Below are 26,487 nucleotides of genomic sequence, written 5' to 3' on the forward strand. Positions count from 1 at the left end.
CAAGTATGTGGTTTATTGTTTTACATTTAGGTCAAGAGCTGAGGCAAAAATAAGCATGCAGCAGAAGTACAGTAAGTCTAACAGCTTTCGTTGCAACTTTACAAATGAAATATGCCACAATCTGATTGGTCTGTGAAGATTCTCAGTTATTGTGAGACTTAAAATCAGTCTCTGTGTAAACAGCTGCAAAAACAGTGGAACAACATCATCAAACAGTTGAACTGTGTGTTACAGCAAAAAGACATGGTCCTCTGTTATTCTTTGGCCTTTCACTGATGTTTTGGACTCTGATGATGTAGGATCTCTGCCTAATTATTCTTAGGATATTCAACTTGGACTTATGCTACTGTGCGTCTTTGCCTCTGCTCCCAGGAAACACGTGGGGATCTCACTGACATCCCTCGCTTTGCTTCTGTTCCCGTTCTGCTCTATCACCTGATGCCTCAGCTTCCTTTTTGTATCCCAAAACTTTACTCAACATGTCCTTGTGACCTGCTTGTGACTCACTGAACTTGTTAACTATACACTCGGTTCTTATAACAAACTGTCAAACAACCTCTACCTACCTGGAGGTCTTACTGCATTGCCAGTCCAGAACCAGACCAAAATTAATTTGCTTAGTCTGTCTTTTCAAGTCTCACTTATCTGTACTACAAATCTTACAACAGTAGTAGACCATATTGAGTCAAAGCTGCAGCCATTAGAAAAGGGTAGTTTATCTAGTCCAGTCTGAAAAACAGATGGAGATGTTTCAAATCATATGAAGCTTTCACATGAAGAGTGGTGGCTGACTGGAATCAAACTGAAATAATTTTGTTCAACTTCAAATTATTTAAATATAACACATTTGATTAAACTAGTCTCCTTCCTGTCTGTTGTGACAACAGCATACACCACGTTTTCTTCTCTGCAACCTGAAATATGAACAATCATACTGTATTATGTAACCTTTACAATAATAATAATAGGAAACTAGTAAGCTGTTTGATATAAGAATACTTGTTAGCTGCTGACAGACAGGGATTTAAAAAGGCAGATTTATAACCTGATATCTATGCTGGTGTATTTGTAATCACCAATTAACCTATTGTAGATAATGTGACCACAGCCTCTTTGTGGTGTCACATTTAACAGCTAATTCCATTGTAGTTTTCCAATTGATTTGAGAGAAAGGCAGACCATGCATTCACAACTGTTTGAGGTGAAGTTTAACCTCCATGTTTTCTTGCTGACTATGGAACATCAGGCTGTCTGTAGATCTCTAATTTAGAGAGCTAACTGATAGGAAGTAAACTACAAATAACTGTATACAGGCATAACAGGAGCAAAAGTTATGTGATGTGATGCTGGCAGACAGGAAAATACAGGCTTGAGGCCTAGTAGCTTAGCTAGACTAGGCTGACTGAACAAGAAAACAAGGCAACAAAAGACAGAACCTAGGTTCAAACAGACAAACCAGTCTTTCAGGCAAAGTTATGCTGACTTTAGTATAAAAACATACATAGGTTGCGACAAAAGGTCGAGGCCTGGACATAGTGGCAGAGTATTTAACAGCAGAAAAGGTGAGTAATATTAAAACAATGATTCTCTTCACTATTAATAACTTTAAAGCTTCAGTAGACAGGTAAACAGATAACGTCAAAGGCATTTAGGCAAAAAAACTGTTAAAGGCAGAAACAAAGATTAAATAAAGTTCAAAAAACTTAATTTAAAATCCAAAGTCCAGATAGTAAAACAAAGCAAAATAAGCAGTCGCACAAGAGAAAAGGTGGAGAGTCATAATTGTAACTGTGGTGCCTGAGAGTTTATATAGTGTCCTTAATGACCTGGTGCAGCAGGTGAGTGAGCGGAGACAGAGGAAAATGGAGGGAAAATGGTTTAAAAGAACTGGGAGGAGCTGAGTAAAGAGTGAGTGACAGAGAAAAAAGTGGCGACAGGTGCATGTGTTTGTGTGAAATTAAAATTAACAACACACTGATCTAGAGAAACTCTGTTTATTCTGTGTCTTATTTTAGGTGAAGTAAAACTCCTACTGATGCAGTTTCAGCACAAACTTCCTGGGTATTCTGGTAAAAGGCACCAAGTCGATGTCTGAATGCTGAATGAAGTAAACCTGTGACCTTTGGTCTTGTTCAATTAATTAAATTACTTACTGTTATTACAATTGCAAAATAAGTAGATCATGAAAGAAAAAAAAAGATATCAAAACTCATGTACAGTAGAGAATCATGACTTTTATCTTCCTGGTTTGTAATAAGCTTGTTTAATCATGAAACCAAGTACATATGATCAGTATTATCTTTTTCTAGTGGTAGAGAAACTCCAGCGTTCTGTACCACTGAATCAATATGAAGCAGTTTCGTCGAAACAGTTTTTTTGTTTTTAAGCAATTTTGAAGTAGTTAAAAATGGCGACATCTGCTGGTCAGATCTCTGTATTAAATTTACATTTGGAAACTGTTGGTCCAAATAAAAGTGGACTATGTTGCTGTTTGTGTAAATGTATCCAATAAAGGCTGCATCATCAAATTAGATCATTTTAACATAGATTCTACTACTCTGAACAAGCAGAACAAGAAATACATGTTATTTTCAAAACCATTGCAAAATCTGCATCACTGCTTCATTTGAGAAGATCACATGATTTTTTTGTTTGGTGTGTTGTGGTGAAGCAAGGGTTTGAAACATCTTTCCAAAGAACTTATGCTTTTAAAAGCTGATACTTTGCCAAAAAAAATAACTGTAGCTCACTGGATATTGAACTAGAAAACTTTCTGTTACAACTTCAGCACTTTTTCTTATCTCCTGCAGAAACTCCTAACTCACATATCAGCTAAATAATTTTAATATTTATTAGATTTAGAAGAAATTAAACATAAACACTTTTACTTATCTCTTTAACACTAATCTCTTATTGATTGATATTAATGTAAATGGTATTTCCTCATCCAGCCTAAATTATCAACATCATTCACTGAACAAGTTTATATTCTTTTGATGGAGTTAGATGCCTTAAATGAACTAATGGGTTTCACTTGGTCCAACATGCCATGACTGGCCAAAGAATTATATAAAAAAAAAACCTTAAAGGCTGAAGCTAAACCTCATTACTCTACAGAACAATACTTGGTGTCTAAAAGGGATTCTATCCACCGATCTCATGATTGGTAGACAACTGCTCTACCTCCTAAACTACAGCCAACAACAGCCAAACATTTTGTTTCTACAGAGCACCTTGAGAAGCCATTAAATGTCTACTTGTCTGTTAACCTCACATACATTTTGTGAGTGCATCTAAATAAAACCCTAGAGAAGACAAATTGTATGTCTATGTCAACCCCCCTGTGCTGGTTGTTTTTTAATATCTCTTCACCTTGTGCCAAAGAGACAACAGACAGCATCATAATAAATGATGAGCAGAAACTGTTCATACCAAGTAATTTATTTTTACTCTACAAGTTATTATTTTTTAATGAAACACATTTCAGTCTTTTCTCCTAAAGCAGATTTTCATTAGCCTTCATTACATTATACATTGTATTTACTCTACTGTCAATAAATCTATAAACATCACTAAACGTGTCCTTTGTACATTTTTCAGTTTTAGTTTTGAGCTTTTATCTTTGCGTTCCTCCAAGTTTCCCACAGTGAAGCAGTCCCACCAGCAGCAGCAGCAGAGCCACCAACACTATGGTGGAAGCTGTTCTTACGATGAGCAGAATATAAAAGAAGTGGTCGGAGCAGGGACAAGTCTTTCTATGAAGATTATCTGCTAGAATATTATAACACAAAACAATTGAGATAGGTTAACACCATGTTTAACTCTACTGTCTTTTATGTGGGTGTCAAGAAGAACATATATATATATATATATATATATATATATATATATATATATATTGGCAGTAAAACATAAAATATAATTGATAAATTTAAAGCTCAATGGCAAAGTCAATGTTAAAATCTGCTGGCAAATATTCTTTTAATAATAGCATGGAACTAGAACTTTTGCATTTCTGCTGATATCTTTTAGCTTACCTGTTCTGTTATTGTAGGTTGTATTTGAGTCCTCACATTTTGTCACTAAGCCATGATGAATCGGGATCTGCACTAAAATTTTAAATGAAGTTGTTTTAGTGTTTTTGTGCGTTTCAAGAAATTTCACTGACTGACTCACTTGTTGAAAGTATACACTGTTTGTGACAAAAGCAGCGAACACAACCAACAAAAACAAAACCATTAAAAACATTAACAAAACCATTATACAGCTGCACAGAGTTGCTGTGGCAACACAATGAAAAGCATTAAAATACTTTTTTACACAGTAAAACAATGTTTTTATATTTACTGTTCACATGTCTCACCTTTGACTAACAGTTGTTTCTCTGGCGATTCTCCAGCTCCAGAGATGCACTTGTAGAGTCCTTCATTACACTTACAAACACTGTGGATGACCAGTTCTCCTGTAGAGCTGCTGTTGATGTGGTTACCATTTTTATTGAAATCAGCTTGGAGGTAAAAGGGATTTCTTTGATTTCTGCAGCGCAAAGTCACAGTTTCTCCCTCAGTCACAAGAAGAGCAGGACTCTCCAGAGTCACAATATCTAAACAATGGTACAAACCATTCTTTAAACACTACAGTTTGTGCATTAGGTGGTTCATTTTTTAATATATTGTCCAGTGTCCTATGCACTGAATGTGCCGGTCTACCACACAATGAAGGAAATAATTCAATAAGAATTAGAATAAACTGGCAATCATTGTGTTTACATAGACTCAAGTAACCAAGTTAATGAGAGAAACCAGGTTCCTCAGGTAACTCAGGAACAAGTATTATTATTATTATTATTATTATTAAGTTTACCAGTACGCCATAAACCTGGTTACTGGTAATGCAAGTATACATTCAGCAAAATCATTTTCTCTTTTTCTCTGCCATTAGATGATTTTTATAGCCAGCAAGATTGTGTCGCTCCATGTCGCTCCTCTTAGCTGATAGTAGTAGAGTGGGCAACAGAGTCTGCAGCCTTTATTTAGCTCATGTGCTTTTACAGATAACCGAGAGCTTCGTTACGTGTTTACATGGTCTGTAACAGTAAATAGAGAAATCCAGAAATCTGCTCTTTCCAACTGTAACCCAGAAAGGTGTTATCAAAGAATTTGGGGACAAAACATTTACCTGTGACAGTCACTAGGCTTGCTAGTGACTCTCCACCTCCAGAACGACATTGGTAGGGGCTCTCACAAGACTTGGAACCATTGTGCATGACCATGTTTTATGTTATTACACTGATTCATGAAAAGAATATAAAAGGTTGCTAAGGGTAAAGATAAACAAAACCGATGACTGGAATACAAATAAACAAAAAAAACTAAATATGCAAAAGCAAAATGCATACTAGTTACTACAATATAAGCTCTGTTTGGATGCCAAACAGTATTGAATTTTCTTCTCTTGTCTCACAAAAAAAGATTTCCAGAACATTATTCCAGCATCTTACTTTCTTTTACCGGTAAAATTACATGAAACTGAGCATTAATTATGTGTTTGAAACTCTAGTTTCCCATAGTGAAGCAGAGCCACCATCAGAATGGTCAAAACAGTCAGTAGGATGAGACAAATATGACAGGAGTGCTCTGAGCATTCACATATCTCTGTGTGAACCACTGCAAAGACAATGGACAACATCATGAAACAGTCAAACTGAGGAGTTTACTTTAACTGTGACTGTTTTCAGTTGCTGCTCTTTCTTATCTTGAATGCAGATTTTCATGTGAAAATCCTTATTTAAGTTCCAAACTGTACCAAGCCTCTGTGGAGAGGTTCAGTTCAAAGCATCATCTGAATAAAACCAACTTACCTGTGACAGTCAACCTGCTCTCAGCTGATTCTCCAGCTCCAGAGATGCTGCACTTGTAGAGTCCTCCATCTGACATAGAAACACCATTAATGATCATCTCTCCTGTAGAGCTGCTCTCCATGAAGAAACCATCTTTATAGAATTCAGCAGTGAGGTTTGAAGGAGTCTGTTTCATTCTACAGCTCAGAGTCACATTATCACCCTCCATCACAGGGAGAACAGGACTCTCCAGGATCACAGAAGCAGCTGATGATGATCAACATGAACACATGTTAAGAATTGTTTGATGGTGAAAATGTTTTGAAATGAGTGTTGTTATTTACATACCACTGACAGTGATGTTAACTCTGTTACTTCTCTTCACTCCTCCCAGTTCACACCAGTACTCTCCACTGTCAATTCCTGGATATGCAGTTTTAATCTCACAAGGTCCTGTTGATGTTTCCCAGGTTGAAGCACATGTTTTAACAACTCCCTTGATCTTCCTCATCACTCTCCATCCAGTCAGTCCATTCAGTCCTTCACAGCTGACAGTGAAGGTCTTGGATCAACCTGAGGAAAACCTGCATCTGAGACAAAGAATGCCATGTATTGAATTGAAATAATATATATATTTTTTTTAAACTTTTATACACACACACACACACGCACAAACACACACACAGACACATCTATGTACACATTTACATTTACATTTAGTCATCCATGATGTAAGTTTTAGAAATGTAATTACTTTATGCAAAATGTTTAGAATATGCTCTTTTTTGGTAACTGTAATACTAACAAAAACAAATATTTATGGAAATTATGAAAACATAATTAGTACGTTTTTCTGAGGCTGAAATAAAGACATGAAGTCTTGAAAAAGGAACTCGCTCTTTAAAGAAGGAATGGTGATTTCCATCTGTGCTACTGAGACACATACACACTATACTAGGGTCCCTAAAGTTCTTAAATGACAGACATGCATAAATGTAACATGACTTTATGGATATTACTTTTATTTACTTACCGTCTTCAGATGAACTGAGGTGAAGCTGCGTACCCAACAGCAACAACACAATCACTGGAGAGATAAGAGAAGGGAATTTTGTATGATGTGTCAAAATGTGCCTAATATTTGTTTTATCTTGACTTGAGCAGTTTACCACTCACCGTAACTTATTAACAGTTCATTCTCATCAGATGATGACAACTGTGTGTAAAGCAGCTCATTTTATTTGTGACAAACATCAGTCATCAATTGAACATTATTTCACTAGGAACAACAGGAATTACATCAGTTCTTAACAAACAGCAGTCAGCACATTATTTCACTATAAGTGAATTTAAAACATAAATTTCAGAGGCAAACTGTCTCAGTACTCACACTGTCTGAAGCAGAGAGCTGGAGTCTTCATGTTGTCTTGCTACTGACTGAGCATCAGAGTGAAAAACAGCAGACGTAAAATGTAGGTGGGATCCTCCTCTTTCTCTGTGCATGATGGTAAATGTAGATGCTAAACCTTCTGCTGAAGCCATGTCTACGTAAAGGAGCCCTGTTTTATTATCTGCTGTTAAATCTTCTTGTCAGGGTTTTCTTCAGGAATCAAGGTGTAACAGACTGGATCATTTAATGTGTTTAAACAGGTTCAATTTAAAGTAGGTATGAACTTCCTGTTTCTTTTTGTGACAGAGGCAACATTACAGTTAAAATACTACTGAGCCTTTAAAATTTGGGGTTACTAAATGAACATTGTTCTAATTCCTTCACAACTCAGACAAAACTTCTGACCAAATCCCTGATTTAAACGCATCTTGATTGCTTCTTTTTAAATCCATTTTGTTGGTACAGAGTGTAAAACTTAGAGCAATTCTTTCTCAGTATGCTGGTATTCAACCCACTGTGATCAACAACTGTAGACGTTCTACTGATAATTCTGTTTTATCACCAGCTCACATCTAAATAAATAAAAAACAAACAAAAAAACACTGCAGTTCATGTAGCACAACTCTCGTTTCCACAGTCACATGTAGAGGCTCAACTTATAACCTGCATATGTCTAATCTAAAAACCAGATAGAAGATACATCTTTTTAAAATAGGCCGCACGTCTGTCAAGTATGTGGTTTATTGTTTTACATTTAGGTCAAGAGCTGAGGCAAAAATAAGCATGCAGCAGAAGTACAGTAAGTCTAACAGCTTTCGTTGCAACTTTACAAATGAAATATGCCACAATCTGATTGGTCTGTGAAGATTCTCAGTTATTGTGAGACTTAAAATCAGTCTCTGTGTAAACAGCTGCAAAAACAGTGGAACAACATCATCAAACAGTTGAACTGTGTGTTACAGCAAAAAGACATGGTCCTCTGTTATTCTTTGGCCTTTCACTGATGTTTTGGACTCTGATGATGTAGAATCTCTGCCTAATTATTCTTAGGATATTCAACTTGGACTTATGCTACTGTGCGTCTTTGCCTCTGCTCCCAGGAAACACGTGGGGATCTCACTGACATCCCTCGCTTTGCTTCTGTTCCCGTTCTGCTCTATCACCTGATGCCTCAGCTTCCTTTTTGTATCCCAAAACTTTACTCAACATGTCCTTGTGACCTGCTTGTGACTCACTGAACTTGTTAACTATACACTCGGTTCTTATAACAAACTGTCAAACAACCTCTACCTACCTGGAGGTCTTACTGCATTGCCAGTCCAGAACCAGACCAAAATTAATTTGCTTAGTCTGTCTTTTCAAGTCTCACTTATCTGTACTACAAATCTTACAACAGTAGTAGACCATGTTGAGTCAAAGCTGCAGCCATTAGAAAAGGGTAGTTTATCTAGTCCAGTCTGAAAAACAGATGGAGATGTTTCAAATCATATGAAGCTTTCACATGAAGAGTGGTGGCTGACTGGAATCAAACTGAAATAATTTTGTTCAACTTCAAATTATTTAAATATAACACATTTGATTAAACTAGTCTCCTTCCTGTCTGTTGTGACAACAGCATACACCACGTTTTCTTCTCTGCAACCTGAAATATGAACAATCATACTGTATTATGTAACCTTTACAATAATAATAATAGGAAACTAGTAAGCTGTTTGATATAAGAATACTTGTTAGCTGCTGACAGACAGGGATTTAAAAAGGCAGATTTATAACCTGATATCTATGCTGGTGTATTTGTAATCACCAATTAACCTATTGTAGATAATGTGACCACAGCCTCTTTGTGGTGTCACATTTAACAGCTAATTCCATTGTAGTTTTCCAATTGATTTGAGAGAAAGGCAGACCATGCATTCACAACTGTTTGAGGTGAAGTTTAACCTCCATGTTTTCTTGCTGACTATGGAACATCAGGCTGTCTGTAGATCTCTAATTTAGAGAGCTAACTGATAGGAAGTAAACTACAAATAACTGTATACAGGCATAACAGGAGCAAAAGTTATGTGATGTGATGCTGGCAGACAGGAAAATACAGGCTTGAGGCCTAGTAGCTTAGCTAGACTAGGCTGACTGAACAAGAAAACAAGGCAACAAAAGACAGAACCTAGGTTCAAACAGACAAACCAGTCTTTCAGGCAAAGTTATGCTGACTTTAGTATAAAAACATACATAGGTTGCGACAAAAGGTCGAGGCCTGGACATAGTGGCAGAGTATTTAACAGCAGAAAAGGTGAGTAATATTAAAACAATGATTCTCTTCACTATTAATAACTTTAAAGCTTCAGTAGACAGGTAAACAGATAACGTCAAAGGCATTTAGGCAAAAAAACTGTTAAAGGCAGAAACAAAGATTAAATAAAGTTCAAAAAACTTAATTTAAAATCCAAAGTCCAGATAGTAAAACAAAGCAAAATAAGCAGTCGCACAAGAGAAAAGGTGGAGAGTCATAATTGTAACTGTGGTGCCTGAGAGTTTATATAGTGTCCTTAATGACCTGGTGCAGCAGGTGAGTGAGCGGAGACAGAGGAAAATGGAGGGAAAATGGTTTAAAAGAACTGGGAGGAGCTGAGTAAAGAGTGAGTGACAGAGAAAAAAGTGGCGACAGGTGCATGTGTTTGTGTGAAATTAAAATTAACAACACACTGATCTAGAGAAACTCTGTTTATTCTGTGTCTTATTTTAGGTGAAGTAAAACTCCTACTGATGCAGTTTCAGCACAAACTTCCTGGGTATTCTGGTAAAAGGCACCAAGTCGATGTCTGAATGCTGAATGAAGTAAACCTGTGACCTTTGGTCTTGTTCAATTAATTAAATTACTTACTGTTATTACAATTGCAAAATAAGTAGATCATGAAAGAAAAAAAAAGATATCAAAACTCATGTACAGTAGAGAATCATGACTTTTATCTTCCTGGTTTGTAATAAGCTTGTTTAATCATGAAACCAAGTACATATGATCAGTATTATCTTTTTCTAGTGGTAGAGAAACTCCAGCGTTCTGTACCACTGAATCAATATGAAGCAGTTTCGTCGAAACAGTTTTTTTGTTTTTAAGCAATTTTGAAGTAGTTAAAAATGGCGACATCTGCTGGTCAGATCTCTGTATTAAATTTACATTTGGAAACTGTTGGTCCAAATAAAAGTGGACTATGTTGCTGTTTGTGTAAATGTATCCAATAAAGGCTGCATCATCAAATTAGATCATTTTAACATAGATTCTACTACTCTGAACAAGCAGAACAAGAAATACATGTTATTTTCAAAACCATTGCAAAATCTGCATCACTGCTTCATTTGAGAAGATCACATGATTTTTTTGTTTGGTGTGTTGTGGTGAAGCAAGGGTTTGAAACATCTTTCCAAAGAACTTATGCTTTTAAAAGCTGATACTTTGCCAAAAAAAATAACTGTAGCTCACTGGATATTGAACTAGAAAACTTTCTGTTACAACTTCAGCACTTTTTCTTATCTCCTGCAGAAACTCCTAACTCACATATCAGCTAAATAATTTTAATATTTATTAGATTTAGAAGAAATTAAACATAAACACTTTTACTTATCTCTTTAACACTAATCTCTTATTGATTGATATTAATGTAAATGGTATTTCCTCATCCAGCCTAAATTATCAACATCATTCACTGAACAAGTTTATATTCTTTTGATGGAGTTAGATGCCTTAAATGAACTAATGGGTTTCACTTGGTCCAACATGCCATGACTGGCCAAAGAATTATATAAAAAAAAAACCTTAAAGGCTGAAGCTAAACCTCATTACTCTACAGAACAATACTTGGTGTCTAAAAGGGATTCTATCCACCGATCTCATGATTGGTAGACAACTGCTCTACCTCCTAAACTACAGCCAACAACAGCCAAACATTTTGTTTCTACAGAGCACCTTGAGAAGCCATTAAATGTCTACTTGTCTGTTAACCTCACATACATTTTGTGAGTGCATCTAAATAAAACCCTAGAGAAGACAAATTGTATGTCTATGTCAACCCCCCTGTGCTGGTTGTTTTTTAATATCTCTTCACCTTGTGCCAAAGAGACAACAGACAGCATCATAATAAATGATGAGCAGAAACTGTTCATACCAAGTAATTTATTTTTACTCTACAAGTTATTATTTTTTTAATGAAACACATTTCAGTCTTTTCTCCTAAAGCAGATTTTCATTAGCCTTCATTACATTATACATTGTATTTACTCTACTGTCAATAAATCTATAAACATCACTAAACGTGTCCTTTGTACATTTTTCAGTTTTAGTTTTGAGCTTTTATCTTTGCGTTCCTCCAAGTTTCCCACAGTGAAGCAGTCCCACCAGCAGCAGCAGCAGAGCCACCAACACTATGGTGGAAGCTGTTCTTACGATGAGCAGAATATAAAAGAAGTGGTCGGAGCAGGGACAAGTCTTTCTATGAAGATTATCTGCTAGAATATTATAACACAAAACAATTGAGATAGGTTAACACCATGTTTAACTCTACTGTCTTTTATGTGGGTGTCAAGAAGAACATATATATATATATATATATATATATATATATATATATATATATATATATATATATATATATATATATATATTGGCAGTAAAACATAAAATATAATTGATAAATTTAAAGCTCAATGGCAAAGTCAATGTTAAAATCTGCTGGCAAATATTCTTTTAATAATAGCATGGAACTAGAACTTTTGCATTTCTGCTGATATCTTTTAGCTTACCTGTTCTGTTATTGTAGGTTGTATTTGAGTCCTCACATTTTGTCACTAAGCCATGATGAATCGGGATCTGCACTAAAATTTTAAATGAAGTTGTTTTAGTGTTTTTGTGCGTTTCAAGAAATTTCACTGACTGACTCACTTGTTGAAAGTATATACTGTTTGTGACAAAAGCAGCGAACACAACCAACAAAAACAAAACCATTAAAAACATTAACAAAACCATTATACAGCTGCACAGAGTTGCTGTGGCAACACAATGAAAAGCATTAAAATACTTTTTTACACAGTAAAACAATGTTTTTATATTTACTGTTCACATGTCTCACCTTTGACTAACAGTTGTTTCTCTGGCGATTCTCCAGCTCCAGAGATGCACTTGTAGAGTCCTTCATTACACTTACAAACACTGTGGATGACCAGTTCTCCTGTAGAGCTGCTGTTGATGTGGTTACCATTTTTATTGAAATCAGCTTGGAGGTAAAAGGGATTTCTTTGATTTCTGCAGCGCAAAGTCACAGTTTCTCCCTCAGTCACAAGAAGAGCAGGACTCTCCAGAGTCACAATATCTAAACAATGGTACAAACCATTCTTTAAACACTACAGTTTGTGCATTAGGTGGTTCATTTTTTAATATATTGTCCAGTGTCCTATGCACTGAATGTGCCGGTCTACCACACAATGAAGGAAATAATTCAATAAGAATTAGAATAAACTGGCAATCATTGTGTTTACATAGACTCAAGTAACCAAGTTAATGAGAGAAACCAGGTTCCTCAGGTAACTCAGGAACAAGTATTATTATTATTATTATTATTATTAAGTTTACCAGTACGCCATAAACCTGGTTACTGGTAATGCAAGTATACATTCAGCAAAATCATTTTCTCTTTTTCTCTGCCATTAGATGATTTTTATAGCCAGCAAGATTGTGTCGCTCCATGTCGCTCCTCTTAGCTGATAGTAGTAGAGTGGGCAACAGAGTCTGCAGCCTTTATTTAGCTCATGTGCTTTTACAGATAACCGAGAGCTTCGTTACGTGTTTACATGGTCTGTAACAGTAAATAGAGAAATCCAGAAATCTGCTCTTTCCAACTGTAACCCAGAAAGGTGTTATCAAAGAATTTGGGGACAAAACATTTACCTGTGACAGTCACTAGGCTTGCTAGTGACTCTCCACCTCCAGAACGACATTGGTAGGGGCTCTCACAAGACTTGGAACCATTGTGCATGACCATGTTTTATGTTATTACACTGATTCATGAAAAGAATATAAAAGGTTGCTAAGGGTAAAGATAAACAAAACCGATGACTGGAATACAAATAAACAAAAAAAACTAAATATGCAAAAGCAAAATGCATACTAGTTACTACAATATAAGCTCTGTTTGGATGCCAAACAGTATTGAATTTTCTTCTCTTGTCTCACAAAAAAAGATTTCCAGAACATTATTCCAGCATCTTACTTTCTTTTACCGGTAAAATTACATGAAACTGAGCATTAATTATGTGTTTGAAACTCTAGTTTCCCATAGTGAAGCAGAGCCACCATCAGAATGGTCAAAACAGTCAGTAGGATGAGACAAATATGACAGGAGTGCTCTGAGCATTCACATATCTCTGTGTGAACCACTGCAAAGACAATGGACAACATCATGAAACAGTCAAACTGAGGAGTTTACTTTAACTGTGACTGTTTTCAGTTGCTGCTCTTTCTTATCTTGAATGCAGATTTTCATGTGAAAATCCTTATTTAAGTTCCAAACTGTACCAAGCCTCTGTGGAGAGGTTCAGTTCAAAGCATCATCTGAATAAAACCAACTTACCTGTGACAGTCAACCTGCTCTCAGCTGATTCTCCAGCTCCAGAGATGCTGCACTTGTAGAGTCCTCCATCTGACATAGAAACACCATTAATGATCATCTCTCCTGTAGAGCTGCTCTCCATGAAGAAACCATCTTTATAGAATTCAGCAGTGAGGTTTGAAGGAGTCTGTTTCATTCTACAGCTCAGAGTCACATTATCACCCTCCATCACAGGGAGAACAGGACTCTCCAGGATCACAGAAGCAGCTGATGATGATCAACATGAACACATGTTAAGAATTGTTTGATGGTGAAAATGTTTTGAAATGAGTGTTGTTATTTACATACCACTGACAGTGATGTTAACTCTGTTACTTCTCTTCACTCCTCCCAGTTCACACCAGTACTCTCCACTGTCAATTCCTGGATATGCAGTTTTAATCTCACAAGGTCCTGTTGATGTTTCCCAGGTTGAAGCACATGTTTTAACAACTCCCTTGATCTTCCTCATCACTCTCCATCCAGTCAGTCCATTCAGTTCTTCACAGCTGACAGTGAAGGTCTCATATGCAAAGTGCTGCTGTCTGTTTGGATCAACCTGAGGAAAAACTGCATCTGAGACACAAATAATGAGTATGAGAATGTATTAAATATTTATTTTATAAAATGTATATTTTCAGAAATAATATACCTGTTGCGGCTCAATATTGATCCATATATAAGGCGCACCGGATTATAAGTCGCACTGTCGGCTTTTGAGAAAATTAAAAGGCTCTTAGGCGCGCCTTATAGTGCGGAAAATACGGTATTTTGAAATCCCCCTAAACAAGATGTTTACTTTATTTGAATGTATTTTTGAACAAGAATTAACGGATACTGTAATAATGGCAATTATAAACTACTTGCTTATGTCTAATAATGTAAAATTAATGCTTTGTAAAGGATGTATGTACTCATGCTAAGCTATATGTTATGCTTAATAGTTTTTGGTCATTTTAAAGCAAGACTTTTGTTTATTTATTATTATCTTATTACTGTTATGCAATAGTTCTGTAGGGCTACACTTTTGATGCATATGTATCGTATTTTCCGTATTATAAGGCGCATAGAATAGACGCTACAGTAGAGGCTGGGGTTACGTTATGCAACATTAGATAGAGCTGCGCTAAAGGGAATGTCAACAAAACAGTCAGAGTGTCAGGAGTTAGTAGGACCAATAATAAGGCCGAAGCAATCTACTCAGTTCAGTGCGTTTATTGTGGCACACAAACAAAACTACAGCGCAAGCATCAGCTGAGCAGTCTTTTCTTTAGAAAAACACAAAAGGAGTCAATATTAATACCTGGTGAAATCAAATTAAACTAGTTTAGTTTCCACGGTAAAACGAGCTGGTTCATGTTTATGCTGAGTGTTGATTTATACGTTTGTGCCTTGGAAAGCATTTGTCTTTGTAAGTATTAACATGTTTATTGTCATTAGAAGTATGTTAGTTGTTACCTGTTACATGTGATAAATTACGTGTGCGTGTTATTGTAATTAGCTTCATTCAAGTCAAGCTAGCGTGTGAGAGTGTAACATACCAAATGTGTAACAATGTGTATTATTTGTTAATTTAGTTTCTGTTTCTTTCAGTTACATAAAGAAAAGATAGGAGTTTGTCCTCCAACTGTAGCCATCTTGCTTTGTTCCCTCTGAAACTCTGTTTAGTCTTCTTTACTTAGCCATCTTGTTGCTGCCTCCACTTCCGCACCATTGATTCATTAATGTTAAAATTCTCTGGCAGCTGGTCTGTTCCCATGTTCTACTGCGTGACTGACTCAATATTGATCCATATATAAAATATATATGGATCAATATTGCCTTCAAAATATAAAATTGAAGGCTTTTAGGTGCGTCTTATAGTGCGGAAAATACGGTAATATAATTTATAGTGGACAGCATGAATGTAAACTTAAAAAGTTCCGCACATCACTTGCTGAGTCTTTATGAAAGACATGACATCAGAAGTTATTATACAGTTATATACAGTTATTGAACCCTCTCAGGATTGTGATGTAAAGTGCAGCCATGAAAGAATAATTGTTAGTATTCTTTTTATTTTACTATTAGAAGCTTAAATAGGTTATAATAGAGGTGGGAAAAACAAGTCTTTGAACTGACTCAGATCCATGAGTCTCGAACTGTAAAGTGAACAAATCATTTTGTTCATTTCGTTCATTTTACAGCGGGTTGTGGCGGTGTGGTAGTGGGCGATGTAAAAATGGCCGCGGTTCTCAGACACTATATAGTGAAGACAACATGGTTTGTTCAGCTGACAAATTATAATAGGCCTACACAAAATGTCACAAGCAATTCAAACCATGTGAAAACCTAGGAAAGCAAATACACACCACAATAAAGTGACTTGTGTTCCTGCATCCCCCCTGATATGTTGTTAACAGCGCAGCAGTGACTTTGTAGCTGTCACGTGACAAATGAACGAGAGACCGATCCACAAACGAGTGAACTGCTGCTACAGCCTGAACTGTGACGGCTTGTAGAGGACGAGTGAAAGTTAGACTTATTTGGATACTTAGACTTTTAAAGCAACAAGTAACAAGTTCCCGAAAATATTTACATGGTGCATTTATTGTGTCCAAAACGTGACATTATCATTATTATTATTATTGTTATTGTCGTTGTTATTAATAATGTTACATTTTATTATTTTATGGAAGAGAATAGCACAATAAACATGTTTATAATTTTCAAAAGTATTTATGTACAAACATAATTTACATTATTTACACAAAATCACTACACACATCTACAAGAATCAAAGACCACTAATTAATTATGATTTCCATTAATAAATAATGTATGTCGGGCGTCAGGTGACAAATAAACGTCAGATATCAGACATCATTCATTTCCTAGTTTCTCAGTCCACACTTCCGTAGCGGAGCTACAGCTGTCACGTGACAAATGAATGAAAGAACGATCGGTAATGATCCGTATGAACGACTCGTGAACGTTCTGTAGTGCTGCTGACACAGAGCCTGAGCGGCCTGACTGTCACGTGACAAAAGAACGAGGAGCTGAGTACACTCACAGTTGAGTGAGTCGTGAACGAATCATTTCTGTTTCCTGTCCTGCTGACTGAGCTTATGGAGCTGCTGCCATGTGGCGAGAGAAGGTACAGCAATGAACTGGAAATGAACGAATCACTCACTGAGAGAACTAATCACTCCCAAGTCATAGAAAAGATTCGTTCATATTGAACAAATCGTTCACGACCAAAACATTAGTTTATAACCTGTTGTATTGTCACTAGGCCCTCAGACCCAAGTTTTACATTTACAATAGTATCTTGCTGCTTAGATCAGTGTCTAAGCAGCTGATCATGTTACCTACCATTTTCCAGACAATAACTGAAGTGAAGCTGTGGCACCAGTAGCAATGACACGATCACTAAAGAGAGAAATATTTGTCTTCAGCTGAGCTGGTTAAAAACTCCATGTGGAGTTCTTAACAAACAGCAGTCAGCACTTGAACATTATTTCACTATAAGTAAATTTAAAACATTGATTTCAGAGACATATATGCACATACAGCCACTTTATCAGGTACACCTGTCCAACTGCTCATTAACGCAAATTTCAGCCAATCACATGGCAGCAACTCAATGCATTTAGGCATGTAGACATGGTCAAGACGATCTGCTGCAGCTCAAACTGAGCATGAGAATAGGGAAGAAAGGTGATTTAAGTGAATTTGAATGTGGCATGGTTTTTGGTGCCAGACAGCTGGTCTGAGTATTTCAGAAACTGCTGATCTATTGGGATTTTCACGCACAACCATCTCTAGGGTTTACAGAGAATGGTCCAAAAAAGACAAAATATCCAGTGAGCGGCATTTCTGTGGGCTCAAATGCCTTGTTGATGCCAGAGGTCAGAGGAGAATGGCCAGACTGGTTTGAGCTGATAGAAAGGCAACTGTAACTCAAATAATCACTCATTACAACCAAGGTATGCAGAACAGCATCTCTGAACGCACAACACGACGAACCTTCAGGCAGATGGGCTACAGCAGCAGATGCCACTCCTGTCAACAACATGAAAGCATGAATCCATCCTGCCTTGTATCAACGGTTCAGGCTGGTGGTGGTGTAATGGTGTGGGGGATATTTTCTTGATACACTTTGGGCCCATTAGTACCAATTGAGCATCATATCAACGCCATAGCCTACCTGAGTATTGTTGCTGACCATGTCCATCCCTTTATGACCTCAGTGTAGCCATCTTTGATGGCTACTTCCAGCAGGATAACGATCCATGTCATAAAGCGCAAATAATCTCAGACTGGTTTCTTAAATATGACAATGAGTTCTGTACTCAAATGGCCTCCACAGTCACCAGAAGTCAATCCAATAGAGCACCTTTGGGATGTGGTGGAACGGGAGATTTGCATCATGGATGTGCAGCCGACAAATCTGCAGCAACTACGTGATGCTATGATTTCAATATGGACCAAAATCTCTAAGGAATGTTTCCAGTACCTCGTGAATCTATTTCACGAAGGATTAAGGCAGTTCTGAAGGCAAAAGGGGGTCCAACCCGGTACTAGTAAGGTGTACCTAATAAAGTGGCCGGCGAGTGTATATAATTAATGTAGAATGATACTGTTCTACTGAAATGCACGTACTGTACATATCACAATCAATAAAATAAATCAAGGATTATTGCAAACAACATACTTTTATTGTCCTCTTTTCTACATATATTCTATTGTACTTGAGTCCTTGTCTCAGCGACAACTCAATGTGATCTACTGTAATAATTTAATTAAGTTTAATAAAAGTTTGGAACACGTTATTTTTTTTAAATAAATATTTCCAATCACATTTAAAATTATAAAATCTTATATCATCTACTGCATGATAATTTATACTGTTAATTAATTAAAATAATGTATTTTACTACATTTATCACATCAAATAAAAATGAAATTGATTAAAAGTACCTAACTTTAAGTAGATTTGAATTTTATGAACATTTTATATAAAAATATTTCAGATAAATTTTAAATTCTGAATAAGAGTAGGGGCAGTACTCACACAATATGATGCACAGAGCTGTGACCTCCATGTTGTCGGCTTCTGAGTAACTGAACATAAGACTGAGTAAAGACATGTAGAAAGTATGATATATGCGATTGACTTCCTTTTCCTGTAAGGAGACCACAGCAGTTTAGAGCCAGTTAGTCTGAGTAAACAAGATATTTCGATTGAGCATCTCAAGTGTCAAAAGGCAAAGAAGCTGTGTTGCAAAGAGCAAACTAGAAAAGTTAGTTTGACAGAGAAATTTGTGGAAAAGAAAAAAATGTATTTGTTGCTAGGTGGTTTGACCAATTGGCCACCACTATCTCTGTTTTGACTTTTCTTCTTTTTACAATCTACTCTGTAATCTACCGTAAGTTTATGTTAGTTCATACTTTTATTACTTTGAGCATAAGATAAAAAAAGAAATTTACCCCTTAACTAACATGGATGAATTGAGAGTTGTTGTTTATTTTTACTTTGATTTGATTTTGCCCAAAAGTAAAAATGCATCAATAAAACATAAATAAAATAAACTTAAAAAAAAAAAAACTTTGGTGAATATATACAAGTTTGCATATCTATGTGGTACTATTCATACCTATTCACCTTTTGTAAATATACTGCAACAATATGCATGATAAAATAGTTGATAATTAATAATTGAAGACATCTTTATAAGCTTTACAAATGTAACAAAATGAAAATCACTCAGTATTTCAATATAATCAATAAAAAGTCACAACATCAGATCTGTTGTGTGTGATCTGAACATATATATATATATATATATATATATATATATATATATATATATATATATATATATATATGAACATTATTATGTGAATATATGTTAATATGTTAATTAACCATTAAACAAATAATGGGCTCACTTTGTGTGTCTGCTTCAGGTCAAATTTATATATTTTACCATAATTTTAGAAACTAACCACAGAGAGTAAGTTAAAATGCTGCAGCAGCTCTTTTCTTGTAAACAGTGTGAGAAGAAAGTGCAGATGGAACAAGGTGGTTTAACTGATACGCTTTAATAAACCACTAACACTTTAAAAATATAAATCAGAGATAATAATCTCTTAAAGCAACTGAAAACGAAGACCGTGTCTTGTCATATGACATCGTCCTAAAGATATGTCAGTGATAATGTATATAATGTATAAAAAGTATTGTAAAAAACAACCAAATTAATACCTAATAAAAATTAAATACTGAATCTCAAAAATAATCTAAATTGTACGTGCTGACTGATTTAGCAGTGCAAAGTATGTCTGCATTTTGTACATAGTCTGTAACAGTGTTTTCTTTCATCCTTTAGTCAGATTAGTTCACTGTTGGTGGCCTGGAAACATAGAACAGCACCTGTTACAAAAATGTTTTGTACAAAGTTACATTCTTACCTCAATTCTCCTATTTATATCACTTCTATGTGCGCGTGTGATCTTGTTATTCCTACATAAAGAGGACAAAAACAATATATTTTTCTTACAGAATGAGCACAATAATTTGTGGGGACATTCAGCCAATCCTCACAACATCAAAGAGCATATTTTTGTATTCAGACATGTGAACAGACTGAGCAGATGGAACAAGGTGGTTTAAGTGTTCCACACTCCACCTTGACTAGACCAGAAGTATATCAGCCACATCTTTGGTATGCAACTGGTACAACGGATACCTATTTTAATCAATGTAGCTGTGTATACCTGCATGTCGGCTATAGTTTTACACTACCAGTCTATTTTATTATTTTTAAGCACATACATTTCACAGAAAACACAGCTTTTGTATTTGGCATTTAATAAATTAACTTAAGCGTAAACCTAAGTAATGCAGTCCTGCAGCAAAAATGTCAGGTTTGCTCTGCTACAGTGACATTTACTGTAAACATTAAGTTGTTCTAATACAAAGCATAATATTGAGTTAAAATAACACTATCAATACTACAAATAATATCAAGTACCTGTCTCTTTCTTCTTTGTAGTTGTAACAGTATAGATCACCTTTGTATATTCCTTTATGGTTGCCTCTCCACTACCTGAAAATTAAAAGAAAAAAATAAATAAATCAGCGGGTAAAAGTTAGAACTTAATCTAAATTAATTAGAAGATGTGTACGCTGTAAAAAAAATCTGTGTAATTTACGGTGAAATACCGGCAGCTTTGATTGCCAGAATTTTACCGCAGAAATAGGGTGAAAATGCACGACACATTACGGTATATTTAATATGAAACTGTATATTTTATACTTGGCAACTTTTTTGGTTTAAATAAAATTTCTATTAAAATACAGGTTTACTGTGAACCTGTTTACAGTAATTTAATTTAAAAATTACTGCTATAGTTAAATCTATTTACAGGTAAACTATGTAAAATAACAGATATAATGTAAACCTAGATACAGTCTATTTCAGTTATAAACACAGTACACCTGTATGACACATTACTGCATTGTATTGCAAAGTTCAAAGTTACGGTAAAATACCAGCAGCTGGGGTTGCCAGAATTTCACCGTAAAAAATAGGGTAAATGAAATAAGGCATTACAGTTGATTGGCATAGATTTTACAGTCAACAATTACTTGATAAAATATGATAAAATAAACATATAAATACATTGTAAAACAACAAACTATAATCATTAAAAGTAAAGATTGTGCTTTTAAGCATTCTGTGTTGATCTGATCGAATAAACTGCCCATTTAACTCACAAAGTAGTTTTAAGAGCTTGAAAAAACAGCATGCATTTCTAGGACAATGTACAGTGCAATTAACAATATAAACATCATAAAAAATGTGGTCACTTGCCCAGGTTGATCAAGAGTAATAAGTCAGACATGACTGAAGATGGTGCTCAACATGGTTTAGAGTCTCTCATGAACGTGATTTTCCATAAACTAGAACCCATGATGTATGTTGTCATCATTTCTTCTAGAAGATTCCCAAGATGTCCATAAGGTGCACACTGTGGACTGGCAGGTTTTTCTCTGCAGCCAGAAAACACAAACAAAGCAAAATTAGATTGATGCAGTGATGAGCATTATACCCACCACACATATATACAGCCTTACATACACAGTTTCAATTAATTTTCACGTGATAGAAACTTCTCTGAAGTAAAGTTTTGCAGGACATGTTCATCTTTAGAGTATATGGGCAAAATATAGAATCTAACATATTCATCACCAAGCAATCAACAGCATTACCAGCCTAAATACTCAGATGTCTCCACTTAGGCAGTCAGACTCACAACTATACTTTAGAGTTCTGGTTTCTTCTGTGTATAATGAAACTGTTGTCTTGAGAAAGCTCAAGTTGAGTGAAGTTTGAATTTTGCTTGCATCTTTCTATTTTTTATTACACTAACATGAATGAGGGGGGCAATAATACAGCTTACCTCTAATTTGTCTAAACATCAGCGGTGTTTAAGTCATAAGGTTCACACTTGAATGAAGTCTGAAGTCCTCTACAGATGTGGAATGATGTTCAGGAACTGGAACTTTGAACAGGTGTTGTCATCATTCATGTTTGTCAAGTATGACGTGGACTGGCATGATCCTCTCTGCAGCCAGAAAACAGAAGCAAATGTTACATTGATGCAGCGTTTAAGCATAATGCCTAAACACAGATATCTGATATATAGTTTTACAGGTCATATGTTTATCAACAGTATCAGTGTGAAACACAGACACTAACATATTTGTCACTAAGACATCAACAGCAGCCTTAATACAACGATAGATTCACTGAAGCAGTCACAAAATCCACAGTCACATTTCAGACTGCTCGTTTCTTCTGTGTACGATGAGGCTGTTTTCTTAAGGAACATAAACTGTGTGAAATTGAAATTGTGCTTGCATTTACATAATGTTTGCTAAACTATGCCACAGCTTACCTCTAATTTGCCTTGACATCACTGAGGTTGACATGATGGAAGACAGACATGGAACAATGTTCTGAACAGGGAACAGTAAGCAGATGTTGGCACCAGTTTGGCTTTAAGACTCAAGTTGTCCATCATGTACGTTACGTTTTGGACTGTCAAGATCCCCTCTGCAGCCAGAAAACAACTTGTTAGACAAGGACCTGCATACAGATAATTAAGACTAAACTAAACAAAATTAAAAATGTTAAATATAAATGCAGCTTACTTACCTTAACCCTCCGGTCGTGTTCGTCTCTTGCCCCTTACTTTAGTGTTCCCGGTCAAAATTGACCGGTCTGCTTTAACTGCTCTTAAATTAGCACCAAAACCATTTTTCTCCTCCAAATTTTTAGTCAACATTTTTAAGATCTGAACAATGTCTCAAAGCAGTGTTAACATGAATTTATAGAATTAGACAAAAAATAACTGCAGTGAAAATAAAAGTAGGCACCGAAAATGTATTAAAAATTATCATGTAATGTAAAAAATTAATTGAAAACCAAAGACCAAACTCAACCAGAATGCTTATCAGGATGACATTTCCATTCTTCTTGGGAACATATGATAGAAGAGTGTGTGTGTCATTCAGGCATGTCATTGAAAGCAAATTTTGATGAGAGTCCCACTTCTTCTGGTCGATACCAGTACAGGGGGAAGTTCAGGCTTGTTCTTCCTCACTGTCCCTACCATGGTGAGCTTTCTTTTTAGCAGCTCTTGACCAAGAGCATATGATGTGAAGAACTTGTCACATGTTATATTATGCCCTTGGAGATCGGTTTTCATGTCCAGCACAACACGCATGCCCTTGTTTTTTTCTGCCTTTCCCGAAACTTCTTGTAGCCTCATTGTTTGAGTGATACACTCCTGCTAAAATCAACAGACCTGTGTATGCTTGGAGGTCAACCAGGTCCATTTCCCTCCAGGTATCCCTAAACACATGGTTCCCCTTCAGGTTAGTTTTCTCTAGTATAATTCCCTCAATGCACAATGGTAAAAAGAGTTGGAAGCAGGACTTGATGTCATCCACACGAGATGTCTCATAACGTGTTGGCCCTAGCATCATATTTATGATGTTTTCCACTCTTTACTTCCTCTGTCCTGAGGGGATGAAGACCAGAGCAAGTGTCCACTCTTGGACTGGAACCTCAGGTGCCTGTTCTTCAGGTGCCTCTCCCTCTCCATCTGTTGACTGGTCAGTCTCGTCATAATCTGGATCAAAATCTGTGTTGTCTTCCACTTAAGAGACATCCTCCTCTATCTCTGGTTTAATTTCAGTGCCCTCTTTATCATGTCCAAAAACCTGGACCAGAACTTCTTTGTCAGAGAACCACTTGGTCAATCACCTACTTATTGGGTTCAGACTGAAAGGAGTACAAGGCAAACATCAATCTATATATACGGGGTCTGTGTGAAGATGATACATTGATTAGTCTGGAAGGTGTGGTTCACGTGGAAGATAGACACAATAGCGTGGGAAAGAGATGCGTTCACATAACAGACACCTGTCTAGTCTGTGTGACGATATGGTACATTGTTTCTTCAGGTAGTTGGTTCACGTGGGAGGATCGACACATAAGCGCGGGAAAGAGACGTGTACCCACAAAAGACATTGTTCAGTCTGATGTGTGAGTGAGTGTGGGAATAAATGAGTAAGTTAGTAAGTCAGTGAGTGATTTGGGGTGGTGTGTATGGGGATGTTTTCTGTCTCAAGGATCAATAAAGTCTGGAAACCCATTCATTTCCTATGGCGGTCACTTTTGACCGGGAACACCACAGATGTAACAAGGTTGATTAAAACACTCAAATTTCAATGAAAGAGGTGATCATCGCTTTTACATGTTCAAATGCATGGTGTGGAGGATATCATAAAGTCTTGAGGCAATCAGATTTAAAAAATACAATTTATGAGCGTTTTAAGTTGTAAATCGGTCTGATTTGACCCGAACACGACAGGAGGGTTAAAAGAGATTGCTAGAGAAATCTCCATGAGCTATTAGCCATTACATGTTTTCACACTGGTACTGCACTACTGCCTCCCAACAGTAACGCTAACATTAACACGAGCAGATACATTGTGCCTCCACTAAATGTGAGCTTTAAAAGCTCTATATCTACAAAATGTCTGATTACAACCAGCTCAACACTTGAATAAACAATGTGGTTCATTATGATGAAGTCTGCTGTGAAGGACTTACACTTACTTAAGGTACTTCAATGTTGTAAACAACTTGCCACAGAAATGACAACTACACATTTTGTTGTACACTTAGCTAGCTAGCTAAACACATTAATGTTTAACACAAATACATCTAAGACAGTTAGATGTAAGACAAATGTTAGCTATAGCAAGTTAACGTGTAAGATTAGCATTAAGGCTAGCTAGCCGCTACCGTTAAAAACGTTAACTAAATAACGTTTTAGGGAACACGTCGTTAACCTCAACTTTAATGTCAATTACAATAACCGTAACTTTTAAGAAGAAAAATGACCGAAGCGTTATTTTAAAGCTCAAACTTACCTCCACACATTGCTCCTCCAGGCTAACATTCAGGAGACGCTGTATTCCGCGGTGCTGCTCGGACAGAACCGGCGCCAACTGTTCAGTGTCCGTTAACATTTGAACCACAGTTTCCCGCTCTCTGAATACGTCAGTGCTCCGTCTGTTAGTCTTTAAATGACGGTGGTTCACAGTTAGTTTGAGAAAATAAAATAAAATAAAATACATTTACAACCAGTAAACCATATGTTACGGTAACTCACCATGTTTTCAGTGAAAACCCTTAATTAACATAACTCTAAGTATTACAGTGATATAAATGGACCTGGTCATTACCAGTATGGAGGCTGATCCCAGTGTGGGCCGCATTTCAAATCTTATCTATTATATTTCCAGTTTGTGCTGTAGGTACATTAGAGGTCAGAGGTCAACAGCAAAACCAATAACAACATAATTACGGAAAAAGTTTCCAGAAACTTGATACATGAGATATTTGGTATTTTTCAACACCAACGACTTTAATTTCTTCAAGAAATGTATTATTCATGTTTTAGTTTTCCATCACACATTAAAGCCTTACAAGTGCATAACATAAAATGACAGTATATGTAAACATATATTTGATTTCAAAATCTACATAAATACCATATTTTTAACATCTCCTTTCTGTAGAAAGAAGAAAATGTTTTTGTTGAATTATAAAAGGTTTTAAACCGTAGATTTCAATGTATACTACAACAAAATCTGTAATTTAAACCAAATAATACAATTCATTTTACGGTATTTACTTGCTTGTGGACTTACGGTATTTTCCCATTAATTTTAGCTAAATTTTATGTTTTAACAGTAAAACTGTGTGTTTTCTACATACTTTCACAGTAAAAAGTAAAGTTACGTACTGTTTCTTGATTAACAGCAATAAAGTGTATCTATTACGGTGATATACTGTTTTAACAGTTTTTTACCATAATTTCTACAACCATTTCTTACACTGTAGATAATTAACAGGTAGTTCATTATAGATAAACAACACATTCATAACAGTTGTATTTTTTATTGTTGCTTTGTCTTTTTTTTCTTTTAACTTCATGAACAAGATCTCGTTCTTTGGTCTAATATAAAGTACTATTTAAATTCTACTGTGCAA

General features: G+C 35.9%; 1 long non-coding RNA gene across 1 annotated transcript; it reads right to left on the reverse strand.

The window, feature by feature from the left end:
* Positions 1–6,402: 6,402 nt before the first annotated feature.
* Positions 6,403–7,317, reverse strand: LOC113168577. Its single transcript, XR_003299472.2, has 3 exons — positions 7,016–7,317; positions 6,873–6,926; positions 6,403–6,429 (listed from the first exon to the last, which is right to left on the reverse strand). It is a non-coding gene; the product is annotated as an uncharacterized LOC113168577 (long non-coding RNA).
* Positions 7,318–26,487: the final 19,170 nt, after the last annotated feature.

This window comes from Anabas testudineus, chromosome 18, assembly GCF_900324465.2.
Source record: "Anabas testudineus chromosome 18, fAnaTes1.2, whole genome shotgun sequence".
Classification (NCBI taxonomy): domain Eukaryota; kingdom Metazoa; phylum Chordata; class Actinopteri; order Anabantiformes; family Anabantidae; genus Anabas; species Anabas testudineus.